The sequence below is a fragment of the Parasteatoda tepidariorum genome, chromosome 12 (genome assembly GCF_982258835.1).
Source record: "Parasteatoda tepidariorum strain Cologne lab strain chromosome 12, Ptep-v5.0, whole genome shotgun sequence".
Lineage (NCBI taxonomy): Eukaryota > Metazoa > Arthropoda > Arachnida > Araneae > Theridiidae > Parasteatoda > Parasteatoda tepidariorum.
Genome location: NC_141766.1, coordinates 46,489,438 through 46,510,747, shown reverse-complemented (window position 1 = coordinate 46,510,747; position 21,310 = coordinate 46,489,438). Strand labels below are relative to the sequence as shown.

The 21,310-nt window shown below is 27.5% G+C and overlaps 1 protein-coding gene across 2 annotated transcripts in view; it reads left to right on the top strand.

The window, feature by feature from the left end:
* The first annotated feature begins 309 nt into the window (after window positions 1-309).
* The window catches only part of LOC107439647 (5-hydroxytryptamine receptor-like), a 497,423-nt gene continuing 476,422 nt past the window's right edge, over window positions 310-21,310 (top strand). The window contains exon 1 of one of the 2 annotated variants that reach the window (XM_071188193.2): window positions 310-470. The gene's annotated coding sequence lies outside the window, so the exon portion shown is untranslated. The remainder of the gene's footprint in view (window positions 471-21,310) is intronic. The other variant, XM_071188195.2, reaches the window with a different exon arrangement.

Sequence of the window (21,310 nt, the reverse complement as noted above, 5' to 3'; positions counted from 1 at the left end):
TGCTGATCAATCTTTCTTTTATCATCAAATCATTTATTTGAGAGAAGATAAAATTTAAGGAAATATGATGAAATAATGAAATTTTCATTAATGACTTCCTATACATTTGAATAACTACTAGGGTTGGTTGAAACTCATGAGATAACGTAATAAAGATTCAAATAAAAGAAGTATACGTCCCGCGCACGTTTGTATGCCGCTCTAAACGCTATTGGTTGGATAGCACAGTTCCTGAAAACTTAAAAGACTGCTAACTAGGCACTCAACAAGTTGGCTGCGCAAAGGGGAGGGCCGAAGGTGCCGCCACCTACGATTCGGGAAGATATTTGGGCAGTAGCTCCGATGAAATCTGTCGGGTACAGAGGCAAGAATGATCTTTCTGCAGTAGCATGGTTGCAGATCAGCTCAAACAATTTTATACAGCTGGTCATCTTTCAAACAGTGACATTATACTTAAATCTCAATAAGAGGTAAGTTTTTGTCAATGCATGCTCTAAATTTGGAGTGTATTGCAATATTTCTTTGCTTATTTAATAAATATGTAATAAAATTTTAATTAAAGTGCGACGAAAAACATATTTTAATTAATAGTTTTAAATGGATCTTAAGAAAAAATTATGAAACTTTAACTTTGAATCTGGATGGATTTTTTAAAAAAAATTAATTTTATAAAAAAATATATTTTTAAAATAGATTTAATAGATAGATTAAAATAGATTAAAGAAATAGACTTCTGAAAAATTAGTTTTTTATTTCTAATTTATATTTTTCTTTAAAAAAATGCAAAATTTAAATTAAAGCTTTATTGTTTAATCATAAAAGTTTTACATTCATGAGGAGAATTTTTTTTTCTTTTGCTATTAAAAACTGTAAACTTTCTGGTGATATATTAAAAAGATGAAAGCGAGTTATCAATTAAAATTAAATTGGAATTGTCTTTTAAATATGTTGCATTTCTTTATTTCGTAACTCTATTTAAAAATAAGTTTTGCCCTAAAACTTCAGAAACTACAAGAAGAAAAAAACAATCAATTCGTTTATTTGCTTTAAGATAAAGCTACAAATTTCGCATATGAAAAGCTTTATTTTTTTTTGTTTTCTTAAGAGTTTATTTTTGAAAGTTTTTAAAACAGATTTAATTAACCATTGTTATTTTCAAAATTAATTTAAAAAATAAAAAAAAAATTAAATAAAGCAAGATCGTAGAAATACATTATAAAAATTTCACGATTGCTAAAGCTAAAAACAAATAATTTTTAATATTTAAGAAACGGAAATTTCTGGATGGTTTCTGAACTATTTATAAATTAATTGATCGTTATTGGTCAATATTATATGATCGTTATTGACCAATTAATAATTATTTTTAAGTTTATATAATTCTATAACTCTATTCTTTCAAGAAAAAGTTATAAAATTTGTGAATGAATAGAATTTCTATTTTTCCTTGTTTTGATAATTCATTGTTTTTTATCAGTGAGTCTTAGGATAATATGTTTTTCCTGTTTTATTCACGTGCATTTTTTCTTTTAATTGAAGAATATTTTTCCTTCGAAGTTAAAAATTTCAGATGTAAACTTAAATGTTCTTTTTTTGTATTGAAAATACTAATTTTTTAAATTTTTGGAAAAAATGAAAGAAAAATAATTTATATAAAAAAATATTAGGATATCAGTATCCGTTTTTCTTAATTATTCAAGTGTTTTTTTAAAAATAATTAGCATGTTTGTATGTTTAGTTTGCATACAAAACCTATGCAAGATTCTCTCTCTCTACATATATACAATTATATTTATATTAACGCCAGTTTGTTTAATATTTCAAAATGGTTCAAATGATGATTATAAACTGCATTTATATTATAAATAATTTATAGTTTATTTAATTGCTTATCCGGTTAATTTATTTTAGTTAGATACGCTGAATTTCTTTTTAATTGTCTTTCGTAGCTTTTGAAATCTCTTATCTTTATTGAAAAATCAATATGTTTTCTCTTGTATTATTCATAGACGAACAACCATAGCATAAAAGGGCAAAAGTTGTTAACAAGCTCTGTTTCCACAATCGCAGTTTTTTTTTATTTATTTATTAAAGTAATTATTAGGAGTTGATATGCATAACATTGTTGTGAGATATATGAAGTAAGCTCAAAACTAATTTGCTTTATTTTTTTTCCAATTTAATCCAATTTTTAAGATTATTTTTTTCTTTGCATTCGAAACCGTTTCTCAGATTAATAATAAAATTTTTTTGGAATGAATATAATTATGAAATTCTTTATGACTAATGTATTTAAACAGCCTGTAAGTTTAGCTAAATTGATAACAAATTTCATATTTTAAAATGGAGAAATGGAGATTAAATGCAATTTTTATTGGATTGAAAGCTACAAAAATTATAGTACATGATTGTATCACTTTCAAATAAAAATAAATAAATAAATAAAGACAAAACTTAAAAGAAGATTCAATATCTTAAATTGACATCGATCAGAAAACTGGAAAAAAAAGTTTTGTTTTAAAATTTTTTAATATAAGTTTTTATTATAAATTTCTTTTAAATAAATTTCGCTTTGAGATTTAAGTCAGTATTGTTTGAAAGTAGTATTGTTGATCTTTATAGTTTTCTGTACTGAAAGTTGATTTTCTCGTAATTCAGATAAAATCTTAGATATTAAAAAAAAACTCATTTAAGCGATGTTTTTTTCTCCTATTTAAGTGAGTAATAAATATACGTTTTTGCAAACTTTTTCGGAGAACGCGTTCTGTATGTAATCATTACATTGCTTAGATTAGTTGACTTATAAAAACAAAAGAGGACCAAAAAAAGTAGGTTCTTCATAGCATTTTATTTTATGAGGTGCAAGTTTTTGTTAAAAAAATTAATAATAATCAAATAGTTATTGAAAAGCTAGTGCATTTTAAAACGCTTCTAATTCCGTCGAAATTGGTCCAAAAATATGCTAAATAATAATAAAAAAAATAATAAAGCGCATGTAATAATAAAAAAAATAATAAAGCGCATGCTCGATAACTCCATTATCTTTTATCCTGCTTACTTAAGAAATGAAATGCCAATTAAATTTTTCTTGTTCTTGAACAAAGTAATGGCCAGGAGCTATTCATTCAAACGTTGTACGTTTTTGTGATATGTTTTAAAAATTAGGTTGATCATGAGAGGAATCTACTCTTAATATACGAAAGTACTGTTACTAAACCTAAACTGCTTATTTTTGTTCTTTCTAGCTGCTTGTTATTTTTTTATTTCAAAAGCAGCACTAATTCTTTTTTCTTACTAAACATGGTCTGTCAGAAAAGTAATAATACTGATTTTATTGTGAAATTTGTTCACACCTCATCTTGTCTAGCCCCTTTATAATCAGAGAAATTGTGCGCAGTTGCACAATTGTCTCAAATAGAGACGCGGTGACTCAATGGATAGAGCTTTCGCCTTCCTATGAGGTAAACCGGATTTGAATCCCGGGGATGGGTGGTCGATAAAACTCCGCATCAGGCTCGCACCGACCACAGTTCTAACATAAAATATCCTCAGTGATAGATCATAGGATAGAGTCCCCTTGCCATCAGACCAACTATGGTAAGTTTTCGTGGTTTTCCTCTCTATGTAACGCAAATGCTGCTTAGTTAAATCAAAAAGTCTTCCACGAAGGCAAATTTCTCCCAATACTTGATCCAGGAGTTCCTTTGTCTTCTGGATGGGGTTCAAAATTACAAGGCTACGGAGCTGAATATTATTATTCATAAGCCCCAAAAACTGCGTTCTCCTTACTATGAAGTGATCCGGGTTCGAATCTCGGCAGTTGCTGGTCGATTCAAATTCCGCACCCGGATCGCACAGATCACAGTGTTGACGCAAAATATCCTCAGTGGTAGAAGGATCATGGGTTAGTGTCCGCTTGCCATCAGGTTAAACGTGGGAAGTTTTCGTGGTTTTCCTCTTCATGTAACTAAAATGTGGGAGAGTTCCATCAAAAAGTCATCCACGAAGGCAAATTTCTTTCATTACTTGATCCAGGAGTTTCCTTATCTTCTTGATTTGGTTCAAACTTTCATGGCTACGGAGTTAGTAGTCGTAAACCCAAAATTAGGTCGATTGTTCAAAGACGGTTTTATTTATGTGTATATTTATATATATATTTAAAAGACTCACTTTTGACTCCAGCTAGCCTCCCATACAGTGCACTACGTCACTTTTATAATTATTCCATGAGGACCTTTGGTAATGATTGTTGAAGCGACGAATTTTGCCGGTGGCACAAGGTAGTTTTTGAAATTCTGCGAAAAGGTCAGTGAGGAAAATCTCTCAGAAAAGCCATCAACGACTGTCACCGACGAAAATTTGAGAAACTCGTTTGAGTTCCAGAACTCACTTCGTCTTATGAGAGTTAGTCTGATGGCACAGAAAATAGAAGTGAGATCCGAAATCGTAGATTGGAAACTGTCACAACTAGTCTTGCAACTTCTTGCTATGACTCGTTTCCTGATATATTTAAAGACCTCAAGTGGCTCCTTCAGACTTGATATTACAATATTTGAAGACACTCATTGAAAGACTTCAATTTATATGATTCGCTTCAATATTTAACATTTTTCATACGTAAAATATTAAATAGTTTAAATCCTCAAAAGTTAAAATTTTTTTTATCTTTTTGATCGGCTATTGTTTATTCAAAGAAAGCACGTCTTGGTCAAATATTTTATTTTTAATTTAACAAGGTTAAAGTGATCTGCATTAAAGACTGGCATTCAAAATGTGAAAACCTTGTCATTAAATCGAGAGTTTTTCTTAAAACTATTTTACATTTGTCCTCAGTAATTTTAATTTAAACAACTAAACACATAAAGTGCTAATAATGTTTCTAGTGCTAATAATTTTTTCTGCTAATCTCATTTCATTTACTGTTTTCCAACTTGGAAAATCTATTTTATCTCTTGTAGGGTAAGTTTAGGGTGGATGGTCATAATTTCTTTCAAATTGAAATGAAAATACTTAGAATACAAGAAACGTTTATGTAGGTATGAAATTCTCATACACAAATTTAATACATTTTATGCCGGAAAAAAACGAAATATTGAGGACAAAATGATAGAAATATTGAGTGAAATTAAAATAAAAAGTGGCTTTATCTCCTTAATGTCGAGGTGAGATGGCCATTTTATAAAAATTGAAGTTAAAATATGGACAATAACATATTTCATGCAGTTATCATAAAAAACCTTCAATAAACGGTAAGAAATGAATTTTGTCTTAAAAGTCGTGTAAAAAGAATCCAATAAACAAATTCTAATATACCTTTTTAATTAATCACTTTCGAAATAAAAAACTTAATAAAATTTTTGGCAATGGTTCTCAGAGTTTTTTCATGTTTTATGAGCCTTTGCATGCAACTTACACACCTCATGCAGTCACGGGTTTAGTTGTTGTATATTATTCTTAACCACTGCTAGCACGCTAATATTTATCAAAGTCTGAGTGTGTATAATTGGATAATATGTAGGGTCCTGTTGAGTTATAGAATTATTTTGGATAATATATTAGATCTGTTGAATCGGAATAGAATATGCAGAGTTCGTGTGATTCTTAAAAATTTAAATAAAAAGCTTTCAATATTTTATATTTTATTTTTTAACCGTCGTTTTTGGGGCACCGCAATTTTTGGGTTTACGATTACCAATGTTTAACTACTTAGTATTGTAATTTTGAACCCAATCCAGAAGACAAGGGAATTCTGGATCGAGTATTGGAAGAAATTTTGCCTTTTGGATGGAGCCAACTCGCATTTGCGTTAAGTAGAGAGGAAAACCACGAGAACCTCCCACGGTTAGCCTGACGCAGGGGGACTCTAACCCATGATCCGATTACCACTGAGGATATTTCAACTCAGTACCGTTCCCTTTTTTTGACAAAATATTTGTGTTTTAAATATAAAACAATTTTAATATGCACTAAATTATTTTTGATCGTTTTTAATGAAAAATATAATATTTTATTTAAAATATAAAAAATTTTGGAATATTTTTTTCTTTGAAAAATAACCTTTCATTATTTTATCAAGCCATTTCAAAATATTTTGCTTAAGAAATAATATTTTGGTCTTGTAAGATATATTTTCATGATACTTTTTTTTAAAATTATAATATTTTTGTATTATATGGAGCCTTTTGGAGTTTTTAGAAAAATAATGTACGAATATTATGCAAAAATTTCGTATTAGATTTTATTATGCGTATTTTATTTTAGTTTGTAATCAAAACCGTTTCTGACTTTTTGAAAGATGACGCAAAAGAAGTCGTGATAAAATATTGTAATTTTTTCTTCATACTTTGTAAAATATTGTAATTTTATCATGATACCTCAGAGCATGGCATAGAAACAATTTATTCGGTTAGATTTACTTTTCAGTTTAATACTTTTTACTAAATGTGAGTAAATAAAAACTATAATTTCGAAAATCAGAATTCCCGGTAAATATTTTCCATTCAAACGGAAATATTACGGAATGAGTAGTTAAAGTTCTGTATATTTTGGTTATATTATGTTTTATTTCTTTTTCTTATCAGAAATATCACTACCTTACAGTACGATAATCTTAGAAATGTTTTATCTCCTTAACATAAATAAATGACGTAACATAATTTCTCCATAACATAAATAGCATAGAAACACAAATAAATAGCTTTTATTATGTTCCGGGAAAGCGGGTATGCCTATATCTTAGGGAATAATAACGTTTCTGAGTCATTTTTTGAACGTTACACACAAATGGTAAAAAAAAACATTATTGACGCTTTACATATACACATATGCTATGTTGGTCTTTAAACATACTGAAATATCAACTTTTCAATGGTTTTTACAATTTTTATTTGAACTTACTTAACTAACAAATAATCATACTGATTTAATGGAAATGAAAATAATTTTTTCATTAAAAATACTTTTTGATTGATGTAGATTTAAACCAAAGCAACAATAAAAGTGGATAAAGGAAAACATATTTCAAATTTGTACTTTCCGGAAAATGCCAGACATAAATATTGTTTGGTAACTATCATAATTTATTTGAAAGTTTAACTTTCCAAAGTTTAAACTATGTTAACTATTAATGTATGTATACTTTAACTGAACAGTAGTTATCAATTTTTGCATCCCTAATGATGCAAATATATACACTTATGAATTGCATGCATATTATCGAAATTGTAGATTCGAAAATATTTTTATCTAAGAAAATAATTGTCTTTTCATTTTTTTTCTCCAAATGCTTAAGTTACGATTTTCTTTTCAATTTTTAGCATTTAACTTTAAAAATCAATCCCAAGCTTTTTGAAACAGCTGCACTCGAATCTTTTTAGTTAATTGTCGTGGTATTCCAAGAATCGAATATTTAGTTTGTCAAAGAAATTGTTAAAGGTCATGTGCATCTTTTTTTATGCTAGCATTTTTTTTCATTCCTTTATATATATTTTTTCATGTAAATTTGAGGTTAGTACATTACGTTTAAAAGAAAAATCTGATTTTAAGAATAACTGTTTAATCTATGCTTTGATTTTTTTCATTTAAATTGTTTTTAAATACATAAATTTTCGATTTTTGAACAAGTTAGATAAAATTATATGTAATATAAATAATATTTATTTTGTTTTTAAGTTCACAAACGGAATGAAGACTCTTTTGTTAATTTTCTTTCTATGACGCATAATTCCCAACAATGGGCAGCATTGTAACGTTTTTTTCATTAGTTTTGTAAAGCTGAAATTTTTTACTCGTCAAAAATTATTTTTCGCTAAGGTTGCACCTAAAATATATGCAAGGCGTTCTGCAGCAACCAACAACGATATATATATATTTGACAATTTTTCCAGGAACAAAAAAAAAAATAGAGAGAAAATTGGAATTTAGAATTAATATTAACCCCTTTGTGACTAACGTCCTTTTAAAAGGACGGTTTCAACGAAGAAGAAAATAGCAGTTCAGGGATATCATTAAAATTTCTTTTTCAGAAACAAGGTAGATTGGTCTACCACAATTTATTTTTAAAATAAATATTTGCAGTCAGGTCTTTATTCAACGAGTAGAGTTTTTTAAAGGTAAAGTTGTAGGTAGCAGAATAAAATATCCACTTGACATAAGCAAATATGAACTAAAATTTTTTATTGCAGATGTTTTTCATATATGGATCACTTTCTGTGATTCGGAATTAAAAGTTTAAAAATGGAGGAACATTAAAAAAAAATTATCAAAGTTCTAAATTACTGTTGAAAAATGTGAGATATAAAATTTCATAATCAGAATGTCACTTACCTGATTCTTCCACTAATCTCTTTAAATATAAACGACAATAACGGAAAAAGTTTAGCAAGCCTTACAGAGTTCCAAATACCGAAATATCTAATTGTGCTTAAAATTTGTTTTTTTTTAATGTTTGGTAAAAATTTTTACTAAACAACATTTTAAATTTCGCAATTTTTTTGCAAAAATTTCTGTTTCAATGCAAATATTTCTGTGGCGCATGTTCAATGTGGATTTATTATTACTTTTCTTTTTTGTTGCATTTAATTTCAGAGCTAAAATCAAGTAAAAGAATTATATTTTTATTGCTGATCGGACAAATTTTATAATTATTAGTGACAATCAATTATAATTAGTAACAAATATATAAACTATGAACAATTATATTAAATTCATATTAGGTCACATTTCAAATAGGTCCATCTCAGTAGAGAGCATTTGCGTAGCAAACTTTAGGGGTTGGCTAGCGTCAGAAAGCAGGCATCGGAGAGCACTAGTAAGCAGTATTTTAACGCGGGGAAAAAACCATGTTCTTATGAAGTCACTGATGAACTTTCATTTGAAGGTATTCATCAGTAAAACAACGGTTTTGTTGTAGATTTGAAAACCCTGCGTACATAAGCAGACTTAACCCGTAAAACCACTCTAAAACGCTACATTTATACACTAATAGCCTAAATTTACTTAACATACTGTTTATTTTGAAATGCGGACCTTTTCCGTAAAATTATTTGGTAAATGAATATTAAATTACATACTTTTTAAATCAGATAATTACTTAAGATTATCCATTTCTACAAAATATGCATTTTTGCAATTTTTTTAAATTAAGCTTTACACTTTATTTTTAGGTAAAAAATTCAATTCCTTTTTCTTTTTTTTTACATTGCTGGAGTCGAATTTATACCATCAGACTTAAAATTTAAGCAAGAATATTTGCATATCTGACGGTCGAAACTTTTTCTTTTCACTGTTTTCTTGTGTGAAGTCTTCAATCTAAAATTAAGTTGGTATGCAAACAATCTGGTTACTGTCAATTTTATTCCCTTTGTTGCATTTCAATCATTTGTCCAGTAAAGGAAATAAATGATTCAATTTAGTATTTCAAATATTTTTTTTACGTCTATTGAATGAATTTTTATATTTTGTTTAAAATTATTTTTAAAGATGTGAATAGTTATTTATGCTGTGTTTGAACATGTATAGCACTGTTGCAGTATTGTTGAGAATTGAAAATAGTTGAATATTTTTCTATTAACCCATTGAAGCAGAATTTTTATTAAGCATATTTTTCATACTTTTTTATTATTTTGAATTAGTTTAGTTTAAAATAAGTGAAAAATGCGAAAATAATTTTTATTTATTGCTCAAACATAAATAGGAAAAATATGAATTTTTATATTTAGTTTAGTTTAAAATATTATATTTAGCATTTTAACACTTTTCTATGAAACAAAGGTGTCTTTTTCTAGTGTTAAAGTTAAAATCTTCCAAACGATAATTTTTTCGAATTTGTACGTATTTGCAGCTGTTTAGATCTAAGAGAAACAGTTATTTGAGATTAAAATTTCTTTAATTTGCAAATTTAATTTTTGATAATTAGTTAAGTAGTTGAAATATAAAATCTATGAATCCAAGTTTAATTTTCCCTTCATATTGAAATATCTCCAATGTCCAGTTAAATGTCTTTTTTTGGAGTTTTAAAACCATGCTAGTTGTAAGTGGTTAAGAAACCGTATGGTTATGTGTTCATGGTTTTTTAACCATACTAGTTGTAAAAGGTTTAAAAGCCGTAAGGGTAAAAAAATGTTCTTTACCATAAGCTTTACGGATAGTTGGATCAACAGACTGCTGCTGGCTATTTTAACCATATTTTCAGAAGGAAAATTCGAATAGTGAATATGGCCATCTCATCTCAAAATATATAAGAAATGACCATTTTTTATTTTGATTTCAAGAATTTTTTTTCCTCATATTTTTCTCTCAATATTTATTTATTTTGTGTTCAAAATTTGTTAAGTACTTGCATGCTAATTTAAAATGTGCATAAATATTTCTTGTATCTCTTTTCTTAATACCTTTATTTCGATTTGAAAACACTATGGTCATACATCATAGACTTAACATCTAATTTCATAAGATTAAAAGAAGAAAATATATCGTAAATTTATAAAGGCAAATTTGCGATTTGTTCTAGTGAAACTGATACAGAAATAAGTTTTTATCAAAAGGAAATAAACTAAAATTTATTTAAAATAATTCGTCATTTTGTTTAACAATGTTTATTAATTAAAGCTTAATTTTTTTAAATAATTATATTTTGTTTAATAATTTTATTCACTTAAAAATTGTTTACCTTTCAAAAGCAGACAAGATTAAACAAAAAATATTTATGTCTGCCGAAGTAACATTTGGCTGTGTCATGCTTCTATAAAAACGTTAATTTAATCGTTGCTTTAAATATTATGCTTGATTTAATTCTTTGAAAAATAAACAGAATTAATACTTACCGTTAAAATGTTTATATTTTTAATTTCAGTCACTTTAACACTTTTGTGTCTTAACCTTTTTTTGTAATTGCATAATTCTTGTTTTCTTATATTTTATATTAAACTTTAGTGCTTCAAAAGTTTTGCAAATCAATTGAGAATTTAATGTTAATCATGTAGCTTTTAAAGAATTAAAATTTTGTATTTATATTACTGATAATGTGCATATTTTTCTTATTAGTTCATATAACGAGGCGTTTTCTATGGAAACGAAATATTATTGTGAACTAAAATGTATTTAGTAGAATTGATGTAGGATGGCAAATAACTTGTGAAATACGATGTTATTCTTATAATTCGACTGCTGCAAGAAAATGTTTCTGGTTTTAAGCATTTTGAAAGTATATTCAGAAAAAAAGGAAATAAGTAAATATTGAGGTATGTTTGGCAAACCCTTTAATTTGTAAATAACTAATTAAATTTTACTTTAGTTTTTTGCTCACCAAGCTTCATAAAAGAGAAAAATGTTTTAATAATCATTTCTGGAACTTTTTTAATTTGTATTATGATTAGCCTTTAAAGGTAATGCAGTAAACTTTCTTTGTTTTGCTTTCATAATGCTGTTTTGCATAAATATAACTTTATATTATCAAACTTGTTGGTCTATTATTTAATCTGCTATGAAACTATTCACTTATTTCTTTTTTTAATTGATACTGTATAACCTAATACTTTTTTTGTGTTTTTCAATTTTAAACACTGCTAGATTTTCCTTCTAAATTTACGGTAAAATAACAGGCAGTAATCTGTCCATCCAGTTCACCGTAAAATTTACGGTAAAGAGCTTTTTTAACTTTTATGGATTAGAAACCATTTACAACTAGCATAGTTTCAAAACCGCAAAAAATTAAACTGGGCATAGTGCTGCCATCTATGCGTAAATAAGAGTATCGTGTCTCAAAAAATGGGGAGTGCAGGATTCTGAAACCTCTTCATCAGTTGAAAGGAACGCAGGGGCTCGATCCCCCATTCTATCGCTCATGAGATTGACAGATTGGCCCTCTTGGCATGATATGTACTCGGCCTCAAGGAATGAACTTGCCTCATTATATAAGCCTTGTTGATTCCGTAAAATTCTGCCTGTCTCACCGCATTAGGCAAAAGCAGTTAATAAACGATTTTTTCACATTTAACAGCTTGAAGAACATCTTGTTTATGGTATTTGACTGTCTTGCTTGAATATGGTAAAGTAAAAATTAAAAAGCTGTTATTTAACTACTTTTTTTTCTGAGAAATTTCTAACAGTGCCATTGTTTGACTCGATGTGGTATTCTTTGCTTAGTTTACGTTAGTGTCGTCTAAATTTGTTTTGTAATAATTGACTTTTCATCATCTATTTCCCAAAATATTCAAATTAATAAGATAACGAGTCTTTTATAATAAAATTATTTTCTTTTTACATATCTCTTCGTAAATTCCTAAGTAAAGTGTATAGTCGTGAACAAATATGTTGAAGTTAACAAAGTATACTAGATCAGTACACGAGATAATTTTTCTTACAAAATCTTTCATCGAAAGAAATATTTTACACTATATAGTATTTTTTTCACCATACCAGGGCCACATCAAATCTCAACAATGTTATTCGGTTTAGAGATCAGTTTGGATCCATTTGACAAACGTGTTCCTAAAGATCTTTTGATCCAAATTGATAAAATCAATTTGGGTTTTATAAGATCAATTCTATACTTAAAAATAATTTTGCGTAATCTTGTGTGCCTCGATGCTACTATCATGATTTTTTTGTGTCGTACAATACGGATACTAAGGTACAAGTATATGAAGGCCAACAGAAAAAAAAACAGTCAACATGTTTCAAGCGCTCAAAAACAGTCACCCATTGCAAGACTTGCCAGACGTGAATGCGAAAAAACAAAAGCGACTTCAAATATAAAACAAAAAGTTGTAATTAGAAATACCAACAAGAAACAGAAAAATAAAGATTAGAAACAAAATTAGAATAACCACAGTAACTGAGCGAGAAAAACGATGAAAAACAAAATATGAAAAACCTCAGTAGCAGAGAAGGGCGAATTGGGGAAAATTTCCACGCGTTATGGAGAAGTGGTATAGAATTAATGTCGTTAACAAGGGAATCAGTATTCCTATGAATAAAACAAGATTCCAGGGCATCGAGATGCACTGATGTGACTGGGGTGGAATTAATTTATTCACTGTGGAAATTAAATATGAAACCAAGATTCTAACAAGGTGCAGAAATATATGATTTCTCGCATTCTTGATACTTAATCACAGCTGGAAATTTTGAAGAAATGTAATTTACTAAAATTAAAACAAGAAAAACAGTTTTTATTAAAGAAAGTGTGTATGCAGCATGCCCTTTCTTACATATTGCAGTAACATAAACCGTCTTCCACAGTTGATTACGACGAGATGATCAGTGTTTGCATTTTAATAGTCGTTATGGAAACTCCGGAATGATTGGTGTACCATATCTTTTTGCTGTCCCCTTTAGGATGTAAAGACATAGTTTTATTCTACAAAATTTCACCGCAAGATTGTGGTCAGTGACTGGAAGAAGTTTTCCTCTTAAAATACACAATTGCTGACCTTAAATAAACGTTATGCTCATAGAAGATATCTTCAACCTGGGTTTTGATGTTTGTTAAAACTCAGACGATTTCTTTGTCTTACGAAGGTGAGTTGGGTTATTAAATAGTGCAGTGCTGACATCTATTGAGCAGTGCGAGAGTTGCCTTTTCATTGTGTGTAGTCACCAATATGAAGGGAGTTGCGCCAACTAAGATCGAATCAGGGTTTTTTTTCCGTCTGTATCCTGCTGCTGTTACCACCGTGGAAAACGGTGCATATCTCTGAATTGGGTTAGGATGCTTTAAATAATAATTTAATTTAATAACCAATAATTTAATGTAATAATTAATTTATTAACACAATTATATGCGAATACTGGGCTTTTTTTCACATAGACGAGATCTATAATCGAACAATGGAGATAAAATAGAGATTCTAAAACAATTAGCGGTTTTAAATATCCTTCATTAAACGTTACATTCTCTTGCATGGCTACAAAATTATGCAAATGCAAATTAAACTTTCTTTAAATATTTGATGTTGATATATTATATATTAGAAATTTAGTTTGATGCATTCTATCGAATACTAAACAAAAACATTATACATCTTGATAAAACCGTCAAATAGTTTTCTGCTTATCCCAGTTTATAAAACTATGTTATTGCTCTTAAACAGAAGCCATAAAAATTTTCAGACAAGTTTAATTTATTGCTTCACCGATAACCATTTATTTGGTTTGGATCAGATATATATTGCCTGAGTTCGAGTGCAACAAGATGGATCTCAAACTGAGAAGTTTGAAAAAAAAATAAAAAATAGAGAAATCGAATTACCGAAAAACAAATTTCAACCCTTATATTTTACTTCAAGTACTTACTCTATTAAATTTGAGAAAATCTTAAAGTTTCTTATTTGTTTGTTACCTCTGTTTTTATATTAAAAATATTGTCTGGATTTAAGGACAAGATGCATCAGATTTTTTTAAATAATTTATCACATTATTTATAATACGAGTTAATTAAATATAACTTTAATATTTTTAATGATATATAAATGATTTTAATTTTATTTTTAAAAAAAAATTAAATTTTAGCGACTATAGTTAATAATAGTTACCTAAGACTGCAGCAGTCCACAATCAATATATATTTTAGAGATAATATACTTCCATGAAAAAATATATACATATACTTTTTTATTATTTATAAGTGTACTATGATATAATACAACCCAATTTTTATATGCCTTGTATTCTATTTTATTTATAAATATTTCATGGCGTCGTCAAGGACATTTCTATGGGAATTATTTATTGCAACTATTGTTTTTCTAAACTTTATATTCCAATTTTATACACAGAATATATAGATAAATAATAAATAAACAATGCAAAAATAACTCGGAACTTTTTTTATCATATTGAGTCTCACATTCTAGTTTCTATATCCATGTCCAATTTTTTTTAAAAAAAAACTTTTATTATGCTATATACTTATACTTTTATTATGATACTTTATTTTTCGCATTTTATCACAGAGTCCATATGGTTTACTCTTTTTACTTTTTTATTTCATGTTTAGGCCTTATCGAGAGTGCCAAAAAAAGATGCATAACGCATCGTAATAATTCGAATTGATAACTACAGTCAGATTTTAAAATTAACTCTGACTAAGCAAGATATTGGAAATAATGCATTCTTATTCTCTTTTTGACATACTATTTTTAAGGAAGTTATTACGTTTAAAATTCCTTTTGCCAAAGACAAATTTTAAGTAATAATTTTTAAAAATTTGCAAAATGTAGAAAATAGGTATAGTCTACCTGAATCTGTTACAAAATGTATTATTACACATAGAAATTATTTTTGCCTGGTCTTGTATTTTAAAATACTATTTTCACAAATTAATTATTATATGATAAATTTTCTTTGTGTATAATTAATCTTGCATCTTTGTTTGCAAAATCTCATCATTTGATCAAAAGTCATTCAAATGTTCCGTTATTTATATTGCTTACTGGGCATAAATCCTTTAAAAAATATATATATAATGACTTCATTGCTTTTTAAAATTTTTCTTGAAAATGTAAAAAGAAAAATTTATGTGTATTATTATAATAACTTAACGATTATGGTATATTGATATAAAATAGTCTTTGAAATATTTTTGGGGCATTTCAAAATATTTCAAGCAATTAAGAAATATTTTTATGACCGTTGAAGAAAAAGTGGACGTTTTTATGCTTTGTGGCCTGCATTTTGCTCCTGTGTCTTTTATTAAAATTTTTTGCATCCATAAGTAGAAAAAAAACTGATTAAATCACCATATTGTAGGGAAATAATACATTTCGGGAATCAAAACTCATAATTCTGATTAATGCAACCGAAATATGTGACTTTTAAATCATTCATTTGGTAATTTTTTTGTTCATATGGAATGGTTTACCGGAAATAATATTAAAACAAAATTATAGTACTACACATTTAATGGAATTTAACTGAAATTTTAATTTAATATAATAAATGACTTTTATGTCAACTTAAATGTATTAATGATAAAATGACAAAATTTTAATACATTTACTGAATTTTATCACATATTATAAAACTATATTTTTGTTAATTTCAGCAAAATTATTACCGAAACGCATCGGAAAAAGTTATCAAGCTTTTAGTTCTTTTTTCTTATTTTAACACAGTAAATTTTACCATAATATGATAGGTTTAACTATATTTGTTTGTGTAGTGTAAATTTATAACTTATCAGATGAAAAATTATGCTGTATCGGCATTCAACTGAAGGTATAAAATGCGCTAAATTCTAATTTCAATTTAGCTCTTAATAGTGGTTTCATTGTATTTTGTTCGTTTATTTTCGTCACTGATCAACTTTTGATAAGACTTGTGTTATAGCTTTATTTTTTTTCATATTGGCTATTTAGTTTATTTATAACTTTTCTTTTTTATATCATGTATTGTTAATGAATTTAGAAGTATTTAATCCTTTGACTTTTATTAAACACATTTTACATACTCTTTTCATTATTTTCTATTTATTTAGATCAGAATAAGGGAAAAATTATATATTTTTAGCATTTTTGTTATGAAAAACAGCCTGAAACACCGGGGCTTTTCCTGTGGTAAAGGTAAAAATTCCAAACACGGATCACTTCCTGACAATAATTCTTATTTGCAGTTATTTAAATTTAAGAAAAACAGTAATTAATCATTTAAGTTTCTTTACTTTGTAAAATCAACTATTGTTGAATTTTTGAATGTAATGGAGAAAAAAAATCCCATCTTTTTTGGGGATTTTATATTTTAGTTAAAATATATGAAAAGTCAATCTGATTTTTTAGGATATATTAGACTTTTTCTTTATAATTAAAAAATACCGAAGGATATTTTTACTTATAGTTGGAGAGTATAAAATGGACACCAGTGGCCTATCTGTGTTAAAGGGTTAATGTGCAGATTTTTATTAACTAACATAATTCATCACAGCGAAATTGAATTGAAGTTAAAATAAATTCTTAGAAAATTTGGTTGAATAAAAAAGTTAAATATGTTTACTAAATGTTTACTACACTTAAAAATCTCACTAGGTTTTTAAATTAATAATAAAATAATTTATTTAATTAGGTTTATATGTTAATAATAGATTAAATAATTTCTTAAAAGTTTTCAATTAGGATAATTTTAAACTTTAGCACGGTTTTAACAGAAGAAAAACTGTTTTTATGTGGGATACTGCATGTTGCAACCAGCGTATTTTATAAGTTTTATTCAACACAAACCATTTTCATTTTATTAGATTGAAAGAAGAAGAAAAATAGGATTTCAGGTTTATGCAGAATGTAGTTATTTTTGCGATTGTCATTCTCAGAACAGAAGTGATGAAAGATATTAGTAAAAAATTAAAGAAAAATCTAAAGAAAATTCCCCTCTATTTTTATTCGAAATTATTTGAATAGAATAATTTCGAAAGAATCATCAGCGAAATAAAAAGTAAAATTAAATAAAAGTTCTAAATCCTTTTTCTCTTCTCAGATCACGTGCATTTTTAGTGCGTAAACGCATTTCCAAATACAGGAGAAAAGCTAGCCTTTGAGAAAGAGTTAGCAAAAAATGAGTTTGCAAAAGCTGATTCATCAAATTTTTCCTCAAGTTATGTTTAGAGAATACTAATTTTGGTTGCCAAGTTTTTGTAGTATATCATCTTATTTTCAGCCAACTACTTGAAAATATATTTTTTTAAAGAAAACCTCCTTTCATTTTCATTTTTATTTTTTTAGAATATTAACTTTCTTGTTTGAGATTTTGTTGAAAGAATTTTAAAGATTTTGAATAAATACTTAAAATACAAGAATTTATTAAAATATGCTTCTCAATAAGCTTTAACAGTTTTTGCGTACGTTGTCAATTTTTTAAGGATGTATGTAGCTAAAGTTTAAAGTAAATAAAATATTCAGTAAAAATACTTTTTTAAATTTGAAATTTAAGAATTATATTTTACTAATGAAAATTTTTCAAGCAAAACGCAATATGAAAAGTTTGAAAGCGATATTTCAAAAATACTTAGAATTGAAAAATAACAGATTTTGCACGAAGAAAAAAAAGCTGGAGAGATTACTAAACTTGTAAGGTAAAAACAATTTTGTTGAAAAAATGTTTTATTAATTTAACCTAAGTTTACGACATTTAAACCATTCATTTTGGAAATTTTCTTTTGTTATATTAAAAGTTTACCGTAAATTCTAGTTTTCAAAGTTATAGCTCTTATTATCCTACATTTAGAAAAATACAAAATTGAAAAGTAAATTTAACCGAATAAATGATTCTTGATGATGTGCTCTAAGATAACATGATAAAATAACCAAAAAGTTCTACAGATCTATCATTTATTTTATCATTTATTTAGCAATAATTTCTTTTTTGATGTTTATGCTTTTAACCAAAAAGAGTAGTAGTAGATTGTTTATGCTTCTATGGTTTATCTGAAGTGGTGGTTTATTTTAATGGTTGATAAGAGTTAGATGACGGTTAATTACTTATTTTTTCTAATATTTTTCATAAATGTTACAAATGGAAAATAGGCATATAGTCTGTCTATGTAAAGAACTCCCCTAGCCATTCGCCTGGAGTGGTGGCGTTGACTGTGGTTACGAGGTCTAACTCGTTTGAGTAGGGGTGTTGGGACATTATTTAAGACAGATTTTGACTAGGGTCTGCGAGAGAAAAGAAATCAGTGGTGATAGAAGCTAATATATAACTTTTGATCTAATGATCGGATCTTCACGCTTTAGAAGTCACTCTTAATGACTCAAAGGGGTGACCTCTAGCGACGGATTTGATTTTTTGACATTCTTTCGGATTTCTGATCCCCAAAATATAGATGGTTGCCGTAATCTGGGAAATATGGTCCCAATATTTTGGTTAGGAGAGTGTTCCAAAGTTGGGACACATTTATGTTAATTTTACTTTTTCAGCATTTCGCTACATTTCGAGAAAATTTTAAGCGAATTGAAAAATTCTTGCTCACAATAATAAAATTCGCTTATTTAAAAATAATTCCACGCGAAAAACAATTTTTAATGAATACTACTTTTTTATTATTTTATTTAATATTGGTCAAAAAAGTTTGAATTGTAAGGTATACAAATTTTTGCATCATTTTAAGGAATATAATTCTGCATAGTAAAATACAAAATTTGAGCAAAATTGGTTGAATAGTTCTAGAAAAATTGAATTTCGCAAAAATCAGATATTTAAAAATTCAATTTCTCAGAAACTATTCGACCGATTTTGCTCAATTTTTCTATTTTGCTTTGTAAAACTGTATTCTTAAAAATGATATAAAAATTTGTATACCTTACGATTCAATATTTTTTCGACCATTATTAAATCAGAAACCTTTTGATACCACTTTTGTGCGCATAATGGATAAATTCTAGATAACTCAAAATATTTCAGAATTCGCTGTAAATTTAAGTTTCAAAACGCATTTCTTTTCATTTTTACTCGATTCACCAAAAATATTTGAAAACTTATGGAAAATTTAGAGCATTTTTTTGTACATTTTACATTTTAAAACAGTATAAAAAAGACTAAGTAGTACATGCAATAAAAAAACCTTCATAAATATGTCTAAGACTTTCCTGAAAAGTGAAAAAATATTCTCTCAAAAGGGAGAATGAAATGCAATTCATTTTCTCATAATTTTAATGGGAATGGGTGAATGGGTGAACCTGGTCTGCAACTATGTTCAAGTAGCTTACAGACGTCAGGGATTGTACTATGAGGATTATTGGTCCTAAAGTGCCCCTTGAAAACATTGTTCCTGAGCGAGAAACCATGAAAACCTGGGCGAGTCCATTGTTATAGATGGAGGGTAGCCATAATGTAATTGCTCTTCGACATATATGACAAGCATAAAATTATTTTGTTAATTTTTGAATATGCTATTGAATTATTAAATTGTATTTTTGTCTTCTTTTTTTTTACTTTTGAAAAACAAATAGCTTTTTGTAGGTTTAAAAAATAACTACTAAAATGTGAAGTTAAGGAAAATTATTGGGGATGAGATTGTTGTTCCTCTGTGCCCCTCGACTCAACGCATATGTTCTTCCCTATAAATTGTTCTATAAATTATATATGTTCTTCCCTATAACATTTCATTTCTAGATCTGCGGTTAGAATCCAAAACTTAAAGTTCTATTCATCAAATTATAAATAAAGAAGCTACTATATACTAATGAATTAGCACATCATCGATTCACATCATTCTATTATTTGGGTCGAAATCAAGCCGCAATGGACTTTTAAAAAGTAATATTTAAAAGTTCCCGGGAAACGGAAACAGTGCGACTTTCAAGAGCTCTAATGCGAAGATCAAAGGTTTACAAAATTCCAGGAGCAGAAGTTGACAAAAGCCTTGTGCAGTTAAAATTTTTCGGAAATGAGTGCTGGGATTACTTAAAATAATGATAAAATTGAAACTTAGAATCAGTGCAAGATTGTTTATCTTTTTACAATGCGTCCATTTTTAGATATCTTCTTTATTACTGTACTGAAATTTAAATGTTTTATGTATAATAAAGGATGTATGTCTAAATATCCAGAATATGAAGTATATATTTAAAAACAACATTAAGAGTTTTACCATTTAAAAAGCAATGGAAGATTTGTAACATAAATTAGGCTTTTCGTATTATATATGAGAGTACCAATTTAAAACCGCGCACTGAAAGTTCTTAATAAAGATTACCCCTAGTGGCGTATGATGATATTTTCAGTCATGGTTTGCTTAATTTTTTATCCTTATGATGTGCTCTAATGCGTATTGCTACTGTACTGTACCTCCTAGCATATATTAATGAATAATACTATTATATACACTGTGAAAAACACATATTTTTTTCTAGAAAAAACTGTTTAAAGATTAATACAGGTCTTTTCTGTTTTTTATTAGTTACCCATGCATTGCAGAAAAATGTCTGTTTTTTCCTCTCAGATATTCTCAGCATATTTGACAGCTAAAATCTGCTCTTCATTCAGCAGTTTTTCTCGTTTTTAAACCCTATAATCGTAAACGGACAAAAATCGTTAGTTCAAATACTAGTTTTTACCATACAGTTTTTCTAACCGTAATATTTTTTATCAAATCATTTCACGATTACTTTTTATACTAGCCCTCACTTTTCAGAAACTATTTTATGGTTTGAACATCGTGTAAATGAAACAGTGATTCGACTTTATCGTCGAATTGATACTCTACCTGATTATTATCTGTTTAGAGATATAATTTTTTGTCACGTTAAATTGCCAGACATTTTTATAAGGGTGGGATAATACAGTTTTAAACGGTTTTACATTTATAAATGATTTGAAAAAA